The following is an 8,722-nucleotide window of genomic DNA, read 5'->3' as shown; positions in this document are numbered from 1 at the left end:
CTGTATACAACAGTCTGCTATAGTATGGAAAGCAGAGGAGCTGGAGTCCTGCGTTCCAATCCTGCCTCCGCCGCTTATGAGCTGTGTGAGTCTGGGCCATTCCCTTTACCTCCTTGGGTCTCAGTTTCCTCCTCTGGAGCAGACAGTGTCTGAAGGCCCTGCCGGCTCTATTTGCTGTGGTTCCTAGGATCACTAGGGATCACTGCTAGCAGCATCCTTCCCTGATTGAAGAAGCCAGGGGTGGGCCATGAGAGGGTGGGTCAAGGTTCTGAGGGCTAATGCCAATAGGACAGGCCTGTAGGAGACGTGTATTAGTGGGGGAGTGGCTGAAAACTCATCCCCCTGGGCCAGCCCAGAGAGGATGAGGATGGGGGCAGCCCCTCAGACCCTGGGATAACAGGATTCTGCCAGCCTGTGAGCATACAGTCACCAGGGCCACCTACTTCTCTATCAAGTGCTTCCTTCACAGGCACCTAAGATGCCAGTAGGACCAGCGTCATTATCAATCCATCAACCCAGCAACAGCATAGATAAAGCACTAACCTCACGTCAGGTTCTGAGGATTCAAGGACAAAGAACGAAACCTTCCCTATTCACAAGGAGCTGACATTCTAATGGCGTAAAGAAAGTAGAGTGGGGGGGGGGGGTCTAAGTAATTTTTTTTTAAAAGGAGGCAGTAGGCCAAATAAGTTTGGGAACCTCTGAGGGATTCTTTCTTTCTTCCTTCCTTCCTTCCTTCCTTCCTTCCTTCCTTCCTTCCTTCCTTCCTTCCTTCCTTCCTGCTTTTCTGCAATAGCATTACTAATTCCCACCTTCTGGCAAATTTCCCTCCCTTCTCTGCATTGCTACAAAACACTTGTAGCAAGTATGCATAATCAAGCAAAGCAAACAAATCCACATACAGGCCATGCCCCCAAAATGCACGTCTCGTTCTTTACCTCGAGTCTATCCCCTCTCTATCAGGAGACACGTAGCAGGATTCATCGCTAGTCCTCTAGAATTGTGGTTGGGCATTGCACTGATCAGAATTCTTAAGCCTTTCCAAGTTGTTTGCCTTTACAAGTTTGTGATCAACGTATAAATCATGCTCCTAGCTCTGCTCGCTTCACTCTGCCTTACTGCGTTCAAGCTGTGTTATGTTTCTTTCATGTTTCATCATCTCTTTTGGCACAAAGCTATTCCATTGTGTTCACATGTCAGAATTTGTACGGCTGTTCCCCAGTTGGTGAGCACCTTCTTTCATCTCTTGTTATTTGCTATAACAAAACAAGCTGGGCATGTGGGTCCTTTCTCTCCTTCTTTGATCTCTTTGGGGCTATAGGCCTTGTAGCAGTTATCACTGTGTCCAAGGACATGCAATTTGGTAACTCAGGGGGCAAAGTTCTAAACTTGTTTCCAGAATGACACCAGATCAATGTCCAGCTCCCACTAACAGTGCATGAGTGCACCTCTTTCCTCAGTCTCTCCAACATTTTCCTAGCATTTTAAGGAAAGCTCCATTTATTCCTATGCTTTCTAGTGCTTTTAATAGGAATAAGTGTTGTATTTTGTTAAAAGCGTTTTCTGTATCTATGGAGATAATCATATGGTTTTCGTTGGTTTTGTTACTGACACAGTCGATTCTGCTGATAGTCTTCCCAACATTGAACCAGCCCTGCATTCCTGATATAAATCCCAGGTGGTCATAGCATATGACCTTTGTGGTATATTGCTGCAATCTCCTTGCTAGCATTTTATTTGAAATTTTTGCATCAATGTTCATTAGGGAAATTGGTCTATAGTTTTCTTTCTCTGTTTTTGCTCTTCCTGGTTTAGTTATCAGCACCCTATTTGTGTCATAAAAGGAGTTGGTAGGACTCCCTCTTTACCTATTTTTCCAAATAGATTTGGTGCATTTTAAATGCATGTAATCCAACCCCAACCAGACCCCCATTGTAGCAAAGCTGTCTAGTTTTATTTCTCCATCATTATTTCCTATCTCACTTTCCACAAATGTTTTTTCAAACCTCCTCAAGTCTTCCATACCTCCCACTTTCCCCTCTTAGCTAGTCTTTTATGTGACTGAAAAAATTAAGACCATTTAATATGAACTCTGTCTTTTCCCTTTCTTATCATCTCAGACCATCTGGATAGTATTTCTCACTCTCTCCTCCTTTACCTCACAAAGGGGTGACCTTTCTCCTCAACAAGGCCAACCCCTCTCTGCCTGTGTCCTTGATCCCATCTCCCATTTTCTCCAGCAGATTGCCACCTCAATCATCCCCCATCCATCTCTTGAATCTTCAACCTCTTCCCTCTGTACTGTGACAAGAAAATAAGCTCCTGTTTATTACTTTGATTTATTTTTGGTTTGATTATAGTATTAAATCCCTTTCTTTAGGAAGAGCTAAGCCAGAGAAACAGAGATAGCTCCTTAAATCTGGGTTACCTATAGATTTAGTGAATAGACAGATTGGGAAGACTTTATCATTTAGTAACCAGATAATTTAGAAGAATGAAATAATCATAAGATTATAAGGTTTTTCAAAAGGCTAAGTCCCCCTTTCTAGCAGAAAGGGTGATTGACCAGAGGTTAAGTTCCCCTTTCTGGCCGCTGGAGAAAGTTCAGCCAGAGGTTGCTATTTTTCTCTAGCCTTAATGTATAAGCGCCCTTTTTTTCTTGAGTCAGAATCTAAGTCAAGTCATGACCCTGCTAAGGAAGGCTGGCGGTGGTGGTGATTGCTAACCACTGACAACAAGTTCCTCTCTCCCAGGCCACTTTCTGGTTACAAAAGGTACCACCTGCAGGAAAGGACTCTGGCAGAGGATTAAGAAAGTCTGGAATCATGTTCAAAACAAGTTTCTGTCATTTTTCCCAGTCCTCTTTTTTTGTTATAAAAACCATCTGTGTAAATCATAGCTTGTCTCTGACCTCTGAGGAGTCAGGCAACCTGATTTGGTTACACATGAAATCATACAGGGTTCAGTAATTTGGTCTTCAGTTTCCTTTTTATTTCAGATAATCAATTTTAACAGCGGTTCCCTCCTCCCTCTCTTCTTCTATGCCTGTCTCCCTGCCCTTTAGAAGCTTTCGTTGCAGTGTGTCTACCCTTTCCCCAAGCCGTTGTTCTCTCTTCTCTTTCTCAGCCAAACTCCTAGAGAAACTGAGTCTTCCTTTTCTCCCTCTTCTTCTCTCATCTCACCCATTCCTCTCTCCAAAGTCATCAGAGATCTCATAACTGCAGAATCTGCTAGTCTTTGTTCAGCTCTCATCTTTCTTAGTCAGTCAACAAGCATGCACAAAGCACCTACTGTGTGCCAGGCTGTATCTGGGAATGTGAAGACAGGGAAAAACATGGTTCCCTGCTCTTATATTCTATGCAGAGAACTCATATGTACAAAAAATAGACAGTGTAAATGGGAAGCCATCTCACAGGGTGAGGACTAATGGGTGCGGAGGAAGGTTCTGAAGAATTCTTTTGAAAAAGGTAGGATTTGAGCTTAGTCTTAAAGGAAGCCAAAGAAGGTAGGAAGCACAGCATCCTAGGCCTGGGGCACAGCCAGGGCAAATCCATGGTGTTGGGAGATGGAGGGTCTTGTTAGAGAAAACCAACCTGTGGCTGGGTCATATAGAGTATATGGTGGGGAATAAAATGAAAAAAGCCTGGAAAGGTAGGAGGGGAGCAGGTGGTGAATCCTAGAGGTCCCCACCACCTCTCACCTAAATTATTGCAATGGCCTATTCCCAGCTTCAAGCTCCTCCTCATTCTAGTCCATCCTCCATAGAGCTGCCAAGGTGATTTTTTCTAAAGCCCAAGTCTGATCGAGTCACTCGCCTATACTTCAGGGGCTCCGTATTGCCTCTAGGGTCACATGAAGCTTCCTTTCCAGCCTCATTGGACGGGGCTCTCCCTCCCACTCATCCCATCCAGCCAAACTGGCTTTTTTTTCTGTTCCACATGTGACACTCCATTGCCTATCTCAGTGGGGAATTGAGAGGATGCCCATCAATTGGGGAATGGCTGAACAAGTTGTGGTATGTGAATGTAATGGAATACTGTTGTGCTATAAGAAATGATGAGCAGATTGACTTCAGAAAAACCTGGAAAGACTTGTATGGTCTGATGCTGAGTGAAGTGAGCAGAACCAGAAGAATATTGTACGATGACTAATATTGATAGACTTAACCCTTCCCAGCAAGACAAGGATCTAAGACATCGCCAAAGGCCTCATGTTGGAAAATGCTATCCACATCCAAAGAAAAAACTATGCAGTGTGAATGCAGATCAAAGCATACTGTTTGCTATTTTTTTCCTTCTGTTGTATTTTGTTTCCTCTTTCTGGTGGGTCCTCCTATTGGTTCTAATTCTTCTTTACAACATCGCTAATGTGAAAATATGTTTAATAAGAATATATATGTATAGCCTGTATCAGATTGCATGTCATCTTGAAGAGGGAGGAGAAAAATTTAAAACTCAAAAGCTTATGGAAGTGATTGTTGATAATTCAAAATATCAGAAATTTAAAAGCCATACAATGAAGAAGGAAGATTGCCTTTCCAGCAATCCCAAAGCCGCTGGGGATAACTAGAGAGTCACTGAATATCATTGTTGCCCTGATGACAATCCTAAGTTCAGTTCCTTCTGAGGGTCCCTACTACTATGTATTTTTGTATCAGTTTGGGGATCCTGTGACTCCTTTGAGTGCCTTGTGTGTTTTCTATATCCATTGACAAGCTCCCAGAATCCTTTGTACTTTTTCTATTGGATGAAATAAAGGGCACTCTCCACTCAACATACTTATTACTTTGAGTGCTTGTACATGAGCTGGGATCTCTTTGACCTATAGCTACAGAAGCCTAGGCAGGGGAAAAAAGGCAAAGAGGAAATTATTCTCATGGTAGTTCCCGACATTAGATTCAGTCTGTGTGACCCTAGAGCTTGGGGTGAAAGAAGCCCTGGGACCATAGGATGCATTTGGTATTTATGGAATCCAGGAGGACAGGGGCTATTGTCTTGTTTGCTTTGTATCCTCAGAGCCCAGCCCAATGTAACATAGTAGGTGCTTAAAATTTTTTTTTTTTGCTTAAGTGAATTGAATCATTTACATGCTAGAACCTAAAGTGGATCGTTTCTTCTGTCCATCACATATATGTGCCAGCCCCTAGAGGGAGGAACCATGTTTGTGCCTTTCTTCGTATAGCCAGCACTTAAAGCAGTGCCTGGCACATAGCAGGTGCTTAATAAATGCATCATCTATCTGTCTATCCAAGTCTCTCTATCTCTCTTTATCTATCTACCTATGTATCCATCCATCCATTTATCTCCATCACTAGCTAGGGAACTAGCTAGCTAAGTGTCTTATTGTCACCAATGAGATGAGACACCTGCTCATTTTCAGTACTGCAGGCTGCCTCAGTGTCAAAGCTGCGGATAGGGTTCTCCCTGACTAAGACGGCCTCCTTCACACTGGGCTCCCAAGGCCAAGCAAGGCTAGAGCTACAGACTCTTGGGGCCATGGTCTCCAGCCCCAGTCTCCAGCCCTCACCTAAGCCTCCAGCTGAGTTGGAGGGCTGTGGATAGATTGGGGCACATGGATGCTTCCAATTTGTGTGCTAAATTCCAGGCCAAGCCCTAGAGCTGAGTTCCAGGCTCAGTCTTCTGGCCAGAGATCTTCCTGGAGCTGACATCTGGGAGAAAAGGAAAGGAAAAGAGAATAAGGATGGAAGACCACGCTCAAGACAGACAATCTCCATCCCTCTGGCTGCCTTGGTGACCCCATTGTATGCATGGACATCAGCAGCTTCCCAAGCAGAGACTGTCCCTGTGAAGGAGTCATCCAGACCCTGGGAGAGAGACTCGAGAGAGCTAAAGTGGAAAGACCACTGGACGTGGCTGTGTGACTTGGCCGGTCATTTCCCACCTCTGGGCCTTGGTGTCCTCCTTTGGCTGCCCACCCAGTTGCCCTCTGTTCCTCCAGAATGGTTGTAAGAGCTTTGTAAACCTTGATGCCAGGGTTTCGAGCAGCAGAGGACCTGAGGGTGAACTGTGGGAGCCGGGAGAGACCTGAGACACCATCAGATCCAAGTCCCTTCTCTTGTGAAGTGAGACCTTGAGGCTAGAGAAGGGAAGGGGGCCTTCTAGAGCTGCTGGGTCTCCTCCACCCTCTGTTTCTCCTCTAGCCCAAGGTCCCACATCCTTCAAGTCCTACCTGCTCTATTCCAGCCTGAGCTCCTTCCTCTCTCTTCTCTAAAGTGGGTCCCTGGGGCCAGACGCTGCCATATGGAATTCCTTGTGATCCTGTTTGTACTTCATAAATGCCAATCACGGTCACTGTCAGCCAGGTCCACTGGCCAGCTCTGTCCAATGTCCAGGTGTGGTGAGGCTGCTGGAAGGCAGCATGAGTGAAGGATACAGTGACTGGGTTGAGTTGAGCCAAACACACCAGAGGCTGGTGTTAAGTGCTGGAGATACAAATAGAAGCAAAAGGAAAGGTAGTCTCTACCCTCAGGAAGCTTACATTCTAATGGAAGAAGACCACTCAGGTGCTGAGAAGGGGGCAAGGATGGGGAAAAGATCAGAGAGTGAAGAGTAGAGCCAGGAATGAAGTGAGTGTGGCCTGGACACCTGTACAATGGCGATCTAGGCCAGGGACTTGCCAATTAGAAGAGACGGCCACAGGGCAGAGGTATGCCCAGGATGAGAAGGCTGCTCCTGGGGAGGAGAGGTCTAGCAAGCGATAAGTGGAAAACCCAAAGTCCACCAGTGATGAGGAAGCTCCACATCTGGCCAGCAGCCAGCCCTGAATTGCAGTTTGTAAATTTTAAAATTATTTTGGACAAGAGATATCATAGAGTATGGAGAAAGGGTGCCATATTTGAGGTCAGAGGTCCTGGGTTTGAATCCTGACTCTGTTATTTCCAACATATGTGACTGAAGACAAGTCCTAGGAGGCTAGATATAGATCTAGGAAGGATCTCACAGGCCATCATGTCCAACACCTTCATTTTACAGATGAGGAAAGTGAGGCTCAAGAAAGTGAAATGATAGGCAGCTAGGTGGCGCAGAGGAGAGAGCACCCTGGGGTCAGTAGGACCTGAGTTCAAATCCAGCCTCAGGCCAAACACTTGACGATTACTAACTGTGTGACCCTGGGCAAGTCACTTAACCCCATTGCCTAGCCAAAACAAAACCAAAAAAAAAGAAAGTGAAATGACTTCCCTCAAATCACTTTGGGCCTCATTTTCTTCACCTGTAAAATGAGGAATTGGCCACGATGGCCTCTAAGGTCCTTTCCAGCTCTAAATCTGTTAGGAAGTTTTTCCTTATATCATGCTTAAATATGCATCTTTACAACTGTCACCCACTGTTCCTTGTCTAAGCTTGACCTGGCGAACTGTAGCTATGAGATTATTAGTCTGGAATTTTAAATACTTTGACCACGAGGGGGTGCTGTCTGCCTCTTGCTTATAATCTCATGCTTCTACTGGAAGCTACATGCTCCGCTCAACACCAGAGGTCACTCCAGGGAACCATCAAGTTCTCCCTGGCTCTCTGAGAGCTGGTTACCTTATCGCTAGCTCTGCCTCTTTCTAGGGTGTATGTGTGTGTCTACACATGTGGCATATGTATCTTGTATCAGGTTACCCAGGGAGAGAGAGACAGAAAGAAGGTGGGGGGGAGAAGAAGGAAGGGAGGAAGGGAGGGAGGAAAGAAGGAAGGAAGGAAGGAAGGAAGGAAGGAAGGAAGGAAGGAAGGAAGGAAGGAAGGAAGGAAGGAAGGAAGGGAGGGAGGGAGGGAGGGAGGGAGGGAGGGAGGAAGGGAGGAAGGGAGGGAGGAAGGAAGGAAAAAGAAGGTAGGTAGGTAGATAGGTAGGCCAGTAGGTAGAAAAGCATTCATTAAGCACTTTGTACTAGGCACTGTTCTAAGCAATGAGGTTACAGTTACAAAAGAAAAAGACATTTCCTACCCTCAAATACTTCCCTAGACTGGGGCTATTTACCCAAGCACAGACCGTATACAGTCCTTCCCTTGTAGCCACAGCAGGCAGGACAAACCAAACATATTAAACCACTTCCATGCTTAGTTACAATCTAGGACATATCCAGCCTCCAAGCTGATCCTGACAGTTCCTGCTTCCTTGCTGGACTCTTTCCTGGTGGCAGCTAAGTTTGCATGAGCCCCCCACACAGCCTCACCCCTGCCCATTATCTCTGCATGGGTAGTCTCTGTTCCTTGGTAAATTATAGCTCAGCTCATAGCCCAGAGGGCTTGGACACGGTAAGGGGAAGAGGAGATGGGATCTCCGGGAATTCAGGGATGGGACAGCAGCAGAAGGAGGGAGGTGATGAGAGGTCATGGGAGGCCAGGGAGCTGGAGAGTACAAGTGCTCAGAGCCCCCCCTCTGTGTGGCAGAGATCAAGCAGTTTTACATCCTGAAGCCAAGGGCAAAGACCCCGCAGCAACCCAGAAGAAATGACGGTCATTCAGCAAGATTTCTGGCAAAGGGCAGGGTCTGAGGTGAGCGGCTTCAAGATAAGGCATTGGAGTCAGAAGACCAAGGTTCAGATCACAGCTCTGATATTCACCCAGCCTAGAGAGGGTCTCAGGTTCCTCATCTGTAACCTGAGGGGGTCTGACTCAGTGGCCTCTGAGGGTGTTCCCCCAGCTCTAAATCCTGTGCTTCTAAATAGTGAGCTTCCTGTCACTGGAGGTCTGCAAGCTGGGGCTGGATGCTGAGGCAG

This window comes from Phascolarctos cinereus, unplaced genomic scaffold (genome assembly GCF_003287225.1).
Source record: "Phascolarctos cinereus isolate Bilbo 61053 unplaced genomic scaffold, phaCin_HiC Scaffold_5;HRSCAF=322, whole genome shotgun sequence".
Classification (NCBI taxonomy): Eukaryota; Metazoa; Chordata; class Mammalia; order Diprotodontia; family Phascolarctidae; genus Phascolarctos; species Phascolarctos cinereus.
This window is presented reverse-complemented; position numbering follows the sequence as displayed.